General features: G+C 38.7%; 1 protein-coding gene across 6 annotated transcripts in view; it reads left to right on the top strand.

Annotated features, from left to right (window-relative positions):
- Positions 1–14091, top strand: part of TANK (TRAF family member associated NFKB activator) — a 94941-nt gene that overhangs the window by 5507 nt on the left and 75343 nt on the right. Inside the window, exon 1 of one of the 6 annotated variants that reach the window (XM_061135647.1) lies at positions 12622–12774. The exons of 1 other annotated variant lie outside the window; for it this stretch is intronic. The gene's annotated coding sequence lies outside the window, so the exon portion shown is untranslated. Of the gene's footprint in view, positions 1–12621; positions 12775–14091 lie in introns of those variants that run through there. 4 more of the 6 variants (XM_061135645.1, XM_061135646.1, XM_061135643.1 and 1 more) reach the window with 4 other exon arrangements.

Genomic DNA, 14091 nt, shown 5'->3' with positions numbered 1-14091 from the left:
ACTTCCATATTTGTGGATTTTTCATTTTTCCTTCTGTTATTGATTTCCAGCTTCATTTCATTTGGTTGGAGAATATACTTTGCATGATTTCAATCTTTTTAAATATATTGAGATTTTTTGTGGCCTAACATTTGATCTGTCTGGGAGAATGTTCTATATCCACTTCAGAAGAATGTGTACTTTGCTGCTGCTGGGTAGAATATTCTATATATAGATCTGTTAGATATATTATTTATGTTATTTTTCAAGTCTACTATATCCTTTTTGGTCTTCTGCTTTTCTATCCATTATTAAAAATGATGTAGTGAAGTCTTCAACTGTTAGTGTAGTACTCTCTATTTCTCCCTTAAGTTCTATCATTATTTGCATCATATACTTGGGGGGGGGGCTCTATTGTTTGATGTGTATATGTGTGTAATTGTTGTCTTCTTGATAAATGACACTTTTGTCATACATAAGCTCTCTCTTTTGTCTCTAGTAACAGTTTTTAACTTAATCTATTTTGTTTGATATCAATTTAGTCACCCCATCTCTCTTCCACTATTTGCATGAAAAATTTTTTTCTGTTATTTTATTTTCAACACACTTGTGTCTATGGATCTAAAGCAAGTCTATTATAGACAGTATATTGCTTGACCTTGTTATATTATCCACTCCACAAAACTCTGCCTTTTGATTGAGAGGTTAATCTATTAACAGTTAAGGAATTACTGATAAGTAAGGGTTTACTTCTGCATTTTTATTATTTGATTTCTATATACCTTATACCATTTTTCTGGTCTTCACTTCCTCCACTACTGCCTTCTTTTGTGTTTGATTCTTTTCTGTGTACCATATTATTCCCTTCTCATTTTCTTTTATGTAGTTTTTCAGATATTGTCATAGTGGTTATCATGGGGATTATAATTTGAAATATTCATAACAATCTAATTTGAGTTAATACCAGCTTAGCTTAATAATATATAAAGTTCTACTCCTATACAGTTTATTTCCCTCTTCTACATTCTTGTAATCACAAATTTCATCTTTATATATTGTGTGCCTATTAACATAGATTGATAAATTATTTTTAAGCATTTTCTTTTAAATATGTAGGAAATTAAAAGTTACAAACCAAAAACAAAATCATGACAGTCTTTTTAGCTACCTAGATAGTTGCCTTAACCAAAGTGTATTTCTTTGTGTTGCTCTGAATTATTGTCTAATGACCCTTTTATCTGAGTGATAGTTGCTCAGTCATGCCTGACTCTGCAACCCCATGGACTGTAGCCAGCCAGGTTCCTCTGTCCATGGAATTCTCCAGGCAAGATTACTGGAGTGGTTGCCATTTCCTTCTCCATTTTATCTGAAGGACCCTCTATAATTCCTTTAAGGGTAAATCTGTTAGCAACAAACTTTCTCAGCTTTTTTTTTTTTTTTTAATCTCAGAATGTCATAATTTCTCTTTCATTTTTGAAAAATGGTTTTGCCAGATACAGAATTTCTTATTGACACCTATTTTTTTCCCCAGCATTTTAAGTATGTCATCCCACCGCCTTCTGGCCTCCATGATTCCAAAGTGAAATTGGCTGTTAATCTTACAGAGGATCCCTTGTATATAAAGAGTTGATTCTCTCTGGCTGCTTTCCAGATTCTCTCATTATTGTCTTTGGCATTCAACACTTTGATTATAACGTATCTCAGGGTGAATCTATGAGTTTAGCCTACTTGAGTTCATTGAACTGCTTGAATGTGCAGATTCAATCTTTCAACACATCAGGAAGTTTTCAGCCATTATTTCTTTAAGTTTATTTTCTGCTCCTTTACTCTCACCTCTCCTTCAGAACTTCCATAATGTATATTTTGGTTTGCAAGATGATGTTTCATAGGTCTCTTAGACTGTATGCACTTTTCTTTATTCTTTCTTTTTTTTTCTGTCCCTCTATCTGGATAGTTCCAATTATCTTATCATCACATTTACAAACTTATTCTGCCTGCTCAAATCTGTCATCAAACTCCTCTAGTGAATTTTCCATTTCACTTATTGTATTGTTCAGCTCCAAAATTTCTATTTGGTTTCTTTTTACAATTTTTTATCCTGTTACTGATAATCTCATTTTGTTTATATACCATTTTCTGACTTCCTTTGGTTGTTTGCCCATGGTTTCCTTTAACTCTTTGGGCATATGTGAGACAATTGATTTAAAGTAAGATATTTTTCTACTAAGTACAATCTCTACATTTCCTTAAGGTAAACTTTTAAAGACTTTTTAAATGGTAATTCTGACTACTTACTTAAATTAAAAATCAACTGCATGTAGAGCCAGCTACTTAAGTTACAGATATTATCTGTTCAACATGGGTTTGAACTGGTGGGCCACTAATACATGGATTTTTTTTACAAACATGTACTACAGTACTGCTTCTCTGGTGGCTCAGTAGGTAAAAAATCTACCTGCAAAACAGGAGACTGCCTGCAATGCAGGAGATCTGGGTTCAGTCCCTGGGTCAGGAAAATCCCCTGGAGCTGGAAATGGCAACCCACTCCAGGATTCTCACCTGGGAAGTCCCATGGACAGAGGAACTTGGCGGACTACAGTCCATGGGGTCACAAGAGTCAGACACAACTTAGTGACTAAACCACCAATTACCACCACCACAGTGCTACATGATTTGTAGTTGGATGAATCTGCAGCTACAGAACCATGGATACGGAGGGCTGACTATAAAGTTATATGTGTATTTTCAACTCCTTAGGGGGGTTGGTGTCCCAACCTTCTGGTTGTTCAACTATCAACTGTATTAGCTAATATTTACTGAGTTCCTCCTATAATTCAGGTCCTCTTCATATATTATCTCACTGTACACACACACATATAGACACAACATTTGAGGCCAGTAATATTATCATTTATACTTGACAGGAGAAGAAACTGAAGCTCAGGGTTGGTAAAGTCATGTGGTTAGTGAATGGCAATACCAACATATGAATGAGGCAATTTTAATGAGAACTCGCATTTGTAGTCTGTTTGCATTAGCCTATATCAGCTTGAGTTTGCCTTAGTAAGGGCAATGGCCATTTAGGCCTCAGAATGGTATTGCAAGTTTCTTTAATATCAGTTGTAATAGTCATTCTAACGTCAAAAACATCTAAATATATGTCTTAGAATTTAAAGTGTAGTGCATATCATAAAGGGAAACAGATAGGGTGAAATATGAGCCCATAGTTCTAACCTGGAAGAGAAGTGAAGTGGGGGCCTTGCTTTAACTCAGACCATTCAGCTGAGGCCTTAACAGACCAAGCAAAATGTGAAGGAAACATGTTCTGTGGTGAAGAAAACACACTAGCAAACAGGACAGAACTATCCTGTCTGAAAAGAACAAAACAGGGAACATTTGAGGTATTGAAAAAAGCCAGAAGAGGCAGGATATGAGTCTATAGAGAAGTAAGAAGAAACCTCATACTATGTTTAGAGTTTGGATTTTATCCTAAGGTTAATAGGAAGTGACCTTAGATGCTAAAGGAGCATAATCAAATTTGACAGTATGGAGAATCCTTAAAAAACTAGGAGTAAACTACCATATGACCCAACAATACCATTACTGGACATATACCCTGAAGAAGCCATAATTGAAAAAAAATACACATACTCCAATGTTCATTGCAGCACTTTTTGTTTTTTTTACAATAGCTAGGACATGAAAACAACCTAAATGTCCATCAAAAGATGAATGGATAAAGAAGTTACATATATAATATTCCACTGCATATACATGAATATTCAGTTCAGTTCAGTCACTCAATCGTGTCTGACTCTCTGCGACCCCATGAATCGCAGCGCGCCAGGCCTCCCTGTCTATCACCAACTCCCGGAGTTTACCCAGCCTCATGTCCATAGAGTTGGTGATGCCATCCAACCATCTCATCCTCTGTCGTCCCCTTCTCCTCCTGCCCCCAGTCCCTCCCAGCATCAGGGTCTTTTACAAGGAGTCAACTCTTCGCATGAGGTGGCCAAAGTATTGGAGTTTCAGCTTTAGTATCAGTCCTTCCAATGAACACCCAGGAGTGACCTCCTTTAGGATGGACTGGTTGGATCTCCTTGCAGTCCAAGGGACTCTCAAGAGTCTTCTCCAACACCACACTTCAAAAGCATCAATTCTTTAGCACTCAGCTTTCTTCACAGTCCAACTCTCACATCCACACATGACAACTGGAAAAACCATAGCCTTGACTAGACAGACCTTTGTTGGCAAAATAATGTCTCTGCTTTTTAATATGCTATCTAGGTTGGTCATAACTTTCCTTACTCAGCCATAAAAAGGAATGCATTTGAGCCTGTTCTAAAGAGGTGGATGAATCTAGAGCCTATCATACAGAGCGAAATAAGTCTGAATCTTACTTCACAGACTAAAGAAAGAGAAAAATAAATTTATTAACACATATATATGAAGTCTAGAAAGAGATACTAATGAACCTATTTGCAGAGCAGCAATGGTGACACAGACATAGAGGACAGACTTGTGGACACACTCAGGGAAGGAGAGAGAGGGATGAATTGAAAGAGTCACATTGAAACATATCCATCACCATATGTAAAATAGATAGCCAGTGAGAATTTGTTGTCAGACTCAGGGAACTCAAACTGAGTGCTCTGTGACAACCTAGAGGGGTGGGATGGGGTGGGAGGTGCGAGGAAGGAACATATGTATACCAATGGCTGATTCATGTTGATATATGGCAGAAACTAACACAATATTGTAAAGCAATTATCCTCCAATTAAAAATTTAAAAAAGAAAAAAAATTAGAATTTTCCAAAAGAGAAAGTTAGGGGGAAAGTTAGAAGAAAAACATGGTAAATATGAATTTGATGATGGTCTGAACAAAGAGTGTCAATAGAAACAATGTGGTGGTGAGGACAGAGGATGACAATGAGGACAGAGTGAAAGTGAAAGTCACCCAGTTGTGTCTGACTCTTTGCGACTCCATGGAGTATACAGTTTACGGAATTCTCCAGGCCAGAATACTGGAGTGGGCAGCTGTTCCCTTCTCCAGGAGATCTTCCCAACCCAGGGATCGAACCCAGGTCTCTCGCATTGCAGGTGGATTCTCTACCAGCTGGGCCACAAGAGAAGCCGAAGCACACAGTATATGCTTGCAAAAAAAAAAACTCAGACTTTCCTGCCAGTCCAGTGGTTAAGACTCTGAGCTTTGATTGCAGGGGGCATGGGTCTGATCCCTGGTTGGGAAAATAAGATCCCACATGCCATGTGGTGCAGCCAAAAAAAATTTTTTTTAATGTTGTAGAGGAATGCTCACAAGAGCTCCTTAATGGATGATTGATAAACCACTGGGATGAGAGTTTTACATCTTTGTTATCTGAGCAATGTTTTCCTTTCTTTGTTCCTCTGTTGAGGAACATGAAAAAATAAGGAATTACCTGGGGGGGCAGTGGTTAGGATTCTGTGCTTTCACTGCCGAGGGTCTGGGTTCAATTCCTGGTAAGGAACTAAGAACCCATGAGCCATGAGATGTGGCAAAAAAAATAAATGAACAAACATGAAAAAATAAACAAATAATTTTTGATTCTATTTGTAATTATTTACCTTCATGTTTTTTAAAAAAACATAAAATAGTATATGTTCAATTACAATGTCATTGTTAGAATGAAAACCTATCATTTCCTTGTTTTCACAAATAGAAAATAAGAAAATGAGGAAATTAGAACTTTCTCCTTCCTACCACCTCTTTTCCAACCACTTGAGATCTTATTGCTATAATCAGGAAGTTCAGAACACATTATTACTAAATTATTTATTTATACTTAGACTGTATGTCTTAAAGATCACTTTTAATATTCTCATTATATTTTTGCCTCATTCAATATTTAAATTATTTCAAATATTTATAGGTATTTCTTTTATATCAGAATTTCATCTTTCTTAGTTCTTGTACTTTGATTTCCTTCCTGACTTACTAAAGTATACGTTCGATTATTTCGGTACAGAGGTGATATATTTCTGAACTATGAGGTATCTAAGAATGTCTAAGTTTTCCTTTCCTATGCAAATGATAATTTGTGTGGGTATAAACTTTGTAAGTCAAATCTATTTCAGGCTACTGTATATGTTATTCTATTCAGCTTCTGAAGTTTAATGTTGAAGATAAGTCTATTTTTCTTTTTCTTCCTTTGAAAGGAGCTTCTTTTTTCTGAATTCTCTTTTTCTTTTAGCTGCACTATCTTAGCTGCAGCATGTGGGATCTTAGTTGTGGAATGTGGGATCTAGTTCCCTGACTAAGAATTGAACCTGGGCCTCTTTCATTGGAAGTGGGGAATCTTAGCCACTGGACCACCAGAGAAGTCTCTTCTCTGGATTTTTATTGAACTGTTTCCATACTTGAGACTGAGAAAACTTTCCCTCATCCCCTCTCTCCAATGTTTTTTGAGCACCCTATTCTTACCCCATTGTAATGTTATAATACCACATTGTGTAGAAATTGCCTGTTTCTTACATGCATATCCTCCACAAAAGACACTAAATTCTTTTTTAGGTAGAACTGTGTTTGGTAGTCTTTGTGACCCTAACTTTTAGCATATAGCAAGCACTCACAAAATAGTTCCTGAATTAATGAATGAGTTGATATATCATTGAATAGTAAAATTTTTCTCCGGATAGATCAAAATGTTTGATCTCTTTTTATTGCTACGTTTCAAAACTCACTGAGGTTTTTTCATCTCTGATTGCCTTATATCAAAGTATTACTTCAGATATATTCTGATATATCTTTAGCTGTTATTTTTGTTCCATTTCCTCAGATTTCTTTTTCAGAAGATGGAGCACTCTCTCTCCATTATTATTAATTCCATTTAATTGTTTCCATCCATTTATCCTTTCCCTGGTAGCTCAGATGGTAAAGAATCCTCCTGCAATGTGGGTAGAGCCAGGTTCAATCCCTGGGTTGGGAAGATTCCCTGGAGAAAGGAATGGCTACCCACTCCAGCATTCTTGCCTTGGAGAATTCCAGGGACAGAGAAGACTGGCTTCTGTCCATGGGATCAGAAAGAGTCGGACATGACTGAGCAACTGACACTTTCTCTTTTTCACTTCATTATCTTTCCTCTAATCATTGACTTAACATTCTGTAATATGATTCCTTTTCTTATGTTCAAATAAATATTCAGATTTTGACATTGCATGTTCTGTGTCCTTACAGCCTTAACTTACCCATCTTTGTTATTTCTCCCTTCTTATCTTAGTCTAATATCATGTCTTAGATTTCAAGTTCTGTATCACAGAGAATACAAATCCAATTCTTTCCATTTACTTATGGTTATGGCAAACCATTTTCTAAAGTGTTCACTTTCCCAAAATTTGGGGGGACTTAGTTCTTCTTCCTTTATGCAACACAATCTTTTCAAAAGGATGCTTTATCTTGTATTACACTTATTAATACAAGTTTATCTTGTATTAAACTCATTCCAAGTTTTTTGTAGCCCTTATAACCAGATGTGTGGATTTTATTTGGTTCTTCTCATTATCTGCCTGGTTTCTACTAGCTCCTCAGCATAGGTCTTGAGCTGGGAGACATAAAGACATGCATAGCTCATATCTAACTTTTGAATCTAAAGCTAACATTTAGCAAGTTCTCACTATGAGTACTGGCCTGAGGTGAGATTCCTCACCCTTATTGCCGAGTTATTTTAATATGAAGAAGAGAATTCCTGGTTAAATTAGAAAAAAAATCATTCATCTTTTCCTTGACCGGCACCATGTATTAAAATTAAACTCCCAGAAGGTCAAACACACCGGTCTGTCTGCCCAGGCCCTTCCATTATTTGCTTCACATATCCTGAGATACAGAATATCACATGTGTCTACACCTATTGGAATCATGTTGGTATTCTCCAAACCAGAGGTCCAAACTATCAATAGATAATAAAAAGAAGTACTAATGGGGAATGATGGGGCAACAAGATGTAAAAAAACACAAAAACAAACTAGTATTTGAGGTAACACACAGTAGTGGAGTTAGTACTGTCCATTTCACTAGAAGGTGCCATGAGGCAGATAGCTTGCTTACTATCCTTAAAGTCACAAGTTTGCTCACCTTCAAACCATGAAGCTTCATGTCCATTTCGGCCCCATGGTTCTTGAAAATGGTGAAAAATCTTGTCAAATTCTGTCAGAGGATGCCTGTCAACATCTACTTTGGAAGACTTAAGTCCCAAAGTAGCAAAGCTTGCCAAGTGAGTGCCTATTTCAATTGAGGGTCCTGTACTGGGTATAGTTTCTCAGCCATGTGCAGTGGGTCTGGTCATCAATCCTGCCTTTTGATGTTATTATGAGTTCTCATATTTTTCTGATTTTTCATAAGGTATTTAATTCAGAGAGTCTGAGACAAACACAGCTAGTCCAGATGTCATCCTAAATCAGAAGTCAACCAGATTCTATTAATAGTGATATTTCACATCAAAGATTTGACTGAGCTCACCGATGCATACCTGACATTCCAAGTTGTAGTAGTATTTATACTGGCAGCTTTCCTTGTTTCTGGATTGATATTCAGAACTCTCAATAAAATATTCAGCAGTTTTGAAAACAGGTTCTGAAATGGTTTTAATAAGCCTGCAGTTCTCATTTTCATTTCATCCTACCCTCCAACACTTGCTTGCTAACCTTAGGTACATAATAATATCAGGAAAATTAGAGTGAAATTACATCATTTTTAAAGGGTTATTCCTCAAATTCCTAACCTTAATAAAACATATTATATTTAACGAGTTTATCATCAGGCTTCCCTGGTGGCTCAGTGGTAAAGAATCCACCTGCCAATGCAGGGGACACGGATTCCACCCCTGGTCCAGGAAGACTCCACATGCTGCAGAGTAACTAAGCCTATGTGCCCCAACTATTGAGCCTGTGCTCTAGAGCCCAGGAGCTACAGCTACTGAAGCCCATGTGCCCTAGAGCCCTGCAACAAGAGAAGCCACCATGATGAAAATCCAAGCACCACAACTAGAGAGGAGCCCCCACTCTCCACAACTAGAGAAAAGCCCACGCAGCAACGAAGGCCCAGCATAGCCAAAAATAAATTTTGAAAAAATCATTATAAAAAAGGAAAATGTTTGACACCATTTTAGCACAAAACTCATCCATTTAGCCCAGCATTTATGCATATTTCAGCCACTGGAGAAGTATGTAGCCACTTCTCTTCATGACTCCAACATTATGGGAGTGGAAAGATAAAAATATATAGTTAAGAAATGGATATGTTTAATTTCTTCTTTCTTTATTTAAAATGTTTAGCACTTTTATATTTCAAAATGCTCATGAATTCAGTTTTAGATTCTGAGTGTATTATTAAATTCTACTATTTAAATTAGAAATAGTCAAAGTAGCTCTTTCAATTTGCTCAAAAGCAGGGCTGGATAAGTTAGACTTCATTAAAATTAAATTTTTTTGCTCTGCAAAAGACACTGTAAAGAGAATTAAAAGACAAGCCACAGACTGGTAGAAATATTTTCAAAAGATAAATCTGATAAAGGACTGTGATACAAAATATACAGAGCATTCTTAAAATTCAACAATAAGAGAACAAACAATCCAGTTTTAAAATGGGTCAAGAACTTTAACAGATAGTTTACAAAAAAGATATACAGATTAAAATCACCATGTGAAAAGATGCTTCACATTATATATCATCATGGAAATGAAAATTAAAACACAATGAGATACCACTATCATCCTTTTAAAATGGCCAAAATCCAGAAAACTGACAACACCAAATGCTGATGAGGATGTGAAGCAAAAATAATTCTCTTTCATTGTTGATAGGGATACAAAATTGTATAGCCACTTTGGAATACACTATGGCAGCTTGTTACAAAACTAAATATGCTCTTGCTCTGCTGCTGCTGCTAAGTCACTTCAGTCGTGTCCAACTCTGTGTGACCCCATGGACTACAGCGTACCAGGCTCCTCCGTCCATGGGATTTTCCAGGCAAGAGTACTGGAGTGGGTTGCCATTGCCTTCTCCAGCTCTTGCTCTACAACCCAACAATCACACTCTTTGATATTTAGGAGTGTGAAAGTAGCTGAAAGTAGCTGAAAACACACGCAAAAACCTGCACACTAATGTTTATAGTAGCTTTATTCATAACTGCCAAAAGTTGGAAGCAACCAAGACGTCTTCCAGTAGGAATGGATAAGCTGTGGTACATCCAGACAATGGAGTATTATTCAGCAATAAAAAGAAATGATTTTTCAAGCCATGAAAAGACATGGAGGAAATTCAAATGCAATTACTAAGTGAAAGAAGCCAATGTGAAAAGGCTACATAATGTGTGGTTCCAACATATGACATTCTGGAAAAGGCACAACTATGAAGACAGTAAAAGATCAGTGGCTGTCAGAGATTAGGGAGAGGAAGAGATGAATAAGTGGCGAATAGAGGATTTTTAGGATAGTGAAATTATTCTCATATAGTATGGTACTACAACTATGGATACATGTCAGAGTACATAGAGTATACTCTGGTATCCTCCAGGATAGTATAATACTATAAGGATAGATATATGTCATTATGCCTCTGTCCACACTCATAGAATGTATAATACCAAGAGTGAACCCTAATGTAAACTATGGACTTTGGAAGATAAAGATATGTCAATGTAATTTCATCAGTTGTGACAAGTGTATCACTCTGGTGGGAAGCGTTGATGATAAAGAGTCTTAGGCATGTTTCAGAGTAGGGAGTGTATGGTAAATCTCTATGTGTTCCTTGCAAATTTGCTATGAACTTAAAATCAATCACAAATTCTTTTTTTAAAAGGTACTGTACTGTCATGATTAACTCAATTACTTATTACAAGAAAACTATTCAACTGGTCACAATGCTATACCAAAACATTTCCGTTTTTTAAAAAGACAATGTTTTTAAAATTATGTTCTGGCTTTGACTTAAAAAATAAGCCAAATACTCAAGATAATCCAGTAGAATACACTGTAATTTGGCAAGTCTTTAAATCCTTGGATGTACTGGGCCTAAGGAAAGGAGTATAAATATCCATGATTCAGAAGTATAGGGAGAAATTGAGGCAATCAGAACTTGATCTTTATGCTGTATCAGAGAAAAGTTGCTATCCTAGGAGGAGCAAGATCCTGGACTCCCCTGGAGGGATAGCAGCTTCTAAGTTATATGCAGCAGTATAACTAGGAAAAAAAAAGAGCTCAAGACTGCAGAGCTAGGCTTGAAACACTCAGGATGAAGAAAGAATCTTGGATGGACTGAAGACCTGTCCAAGCATGGCTTGTCCAAGATCACTAGGACAGGCATGTTCTCAAATTTGGAAATTTCATCAAGTCTGTGGATATAAAGCTATGTTCTAGAGCAGGCTCTGCCTGACAACAATATATAGTATTCATGGTCATTTTAATCTTGGCTTTGAACTTGCTATTTTCAGCACCCTTAATATGCTTGTGCTTGGTGATAAAGTCTTTTTTCAAACACCACCAACTCTTGTCAGATACATGCAAAAATAGTGAGAGTTTTTAAAAATATTGTTTTAATTAAATAAATAGTAAGTAATCACCATGGAAGCTTCTAAAAGTGTTACATGCATTCGACCAAATACAGTTATACTTCAGTCAATGTGGAGAGTCCCAACCTTCAGTGTTCTCAGGGAGAGTCCATATGTATATATGTTGTGAATTTGACTACTCTTTTCCTAAAAGGAATCCTAGGAATGAGCTTGATGGTGGGAAGGAGCCAGGATGACATGACTGACTCCAGACAGCCCCTTTCATTTGCAGAGCATTTTGAATTTTACGATTTTTCTTTTTTTTTTTTTGGCTTACATTATCAGTTGATCCTGCAACCATCCATCCAGTGAAGTAGGTTATCATTGTCATTTGCTGTCAGATTTTAGAAAATCAAGATTCATTAGATTAAAGCAACTTGCCTGAGATAGTAGATATCCAAGATAAAACTTTTCTTGAGGTATCTGTCTAAAATGTTCACCTTGGAAAATATTCAAGCATGGGTAGGAAATGGAATAACGGAGAATCCTAAGTTAGGGGAAATTTTTTTAAAAGAGATCTACTTGCATATAGCAATCATTCAACTTTAGCAAGTACTTTTAATGATAGGTGTTGCTAGTTGGGGAAAACCCAAATAGGTGTGTGTGTGTGTATGTGTGTGTGTGTGGTTTTTCTCAGCATGTGGAGTTTAATAACCCTAATCACATTCACATGAATATCTGCTGAAAATGAGGATTCCTGGAATTCACCCCAGTTCCTCTTAACTCTTGGTGAGGGCATGGCAACCCACTCCAGTATTCTTGCCTGGAGAAACCCATGGACTAGAAGCCTTATGGGCTACCATCCACCAAGTCTCAAAGAGTTGGACAACACTGAAGCGACTTAGCTGCGCTCTTAACTCTGGGAATCTCTAAGGGTGAATCTGTATCTTTAACAAGAGACCCTCAGCTGACCTTTAAACTTGACTTCGCGTGCCTTTCCGGGCCTGTGGTTTTCCCCCTTGAGTCCGGGCAGGGCTGCGCTGGGCGGGGCGGGGCTGCGCTGCGCTGGGCGGGGCGGGGCGGGGCTTGGGTGCGGTGGGGGGAAGTGGCGGGAGGGGCACGGTCTGGCTTGGAAGGGTGGAGGGTGAAGGGTTAAGGGATCCACGCGCAGGCGCTGCCCTCTGAACTGGAAAGGAAAACAACTTCCGGTCGGAGTCACTCGGCCGGGCGCCGGGCGACTTGAGGGTGGAGAGACCGGTGCGGAAACCCTGAGCTGTAAGTAAGAAACTTCGCTAGCGAGTTGCTGTGTCCGAATGCGTCGGGCACGGCGACGGAGAACTTGTGTGTGTGAGCGAAAGGGATACGCTGCCGTATGGGCGCCGCAGGGAGAAAAACCGAGGAGCTGCAGAGACAACCAGTTCTTCTGGTGGGGAGGGACTTTGTGCGAGAGAAATCACCTGGGTCCCCGTCCCGGAGCGGACCGGGAGGGGCTTTCCGGGCTCACGGCGTCTGCGCAGCAGCGACGGCCCCCTCTGCGACGGCTGTTGGGGAGGGACCCTGCCCGACTCCGCGTCGGCAGCTCTGTGTGACTTGATTTCTTGGCCTGCTAACTAAGGAGGCAGGCCTGTGATGTCAGGGTGAGCAGTGGACCCCACCTGGAGGTCCCAGCCTCCCTTGAGGACCGGGGGCTGCCTTCCAGAAGTTAATACTATCTTTGTTACTCTTTCAAAAACTTCCTGGGTTCTTTCTGTTGTTTTTTCACCAAGGTTATTGCACAGTTTCTCTCTCAGCTTTCCTGTGGGGTGTCATCATCGCCTTGTCAATGAGAAGTTGGGTAACGTCCCCGAGGGTCAAGGAGAAACTGGATGGCTGAGGCGGAAAGAGCGGAAGCAAACCCTGCCCCCAGTGGGAACCGGGCATTAGGCGGAATCCCTAGCGCGGTGTAAACGGACTAGTGACGAGTTACACGTGTAACAAGCCGTGCTCGTCACGAAGTGAAGCAAGGAGGGGGAAGATACTCAAACCAAGGAGTCTCTGTGTTTCTTACTATGCTGTAACAAGGAGAAGTATAGCAGCCTTTGCTATATAAAGTGTCCTGTGTCTCACAGACGCTTTTGACAAGTTTTATCTTAAGAGAGAAATGGTTAGTAAAGGAAGTGAAGTGACACGAAAGTGAAGGAAAATAGCGTGATCTGTTTCCCTACCACGACGGGAATACACATTTCAAAGAGGGGGAGCAGAGAAGCGAGCTCTGTAGTCTGCGAAAAAAATTTTTGTCCCTCTCACTGGGGAGGAGACGAGAACCCTAAAGTGGTAACAGTCATGTTTTAAGCAGAAAATGAAACTCCTTCACGGCCCTCTCCCCAGCCACAGGTACTCCAACGTCTTGCACATCTCTCTTATGTGTGCATAAACATTTCGCTTTCTTATGAAAATAAGATTGTATGTGCATACAGTCCTATTATTTGGTTTTTCAGATAGAATATATACAGTGGAAATCTTACCATATATAACTCTGCTTTACCTTAATGTCAGCATGGGATTTCTTTGCCTGGATGATCCAAATGTAGTTAAACATCTCTTAATATGGCC

The sequence above is a fragment of the Dama dama genome, chromosome 33, assembly GCF_033118175.1.
Source record: "Dama dama isolate Ldn47 chromosome 33, ASM3311817v1, whole genome shotgun sequence".
NCBI lineage: Eukaryota > Metazoa > Chordata > Mammalia > Artiodactyla > Cervidae > Dama > Dama dama.
Note: the sequence above shows the minus strand (reverse complement) of the source record. Positions and strands in the feature narration are given on the sequence as shown.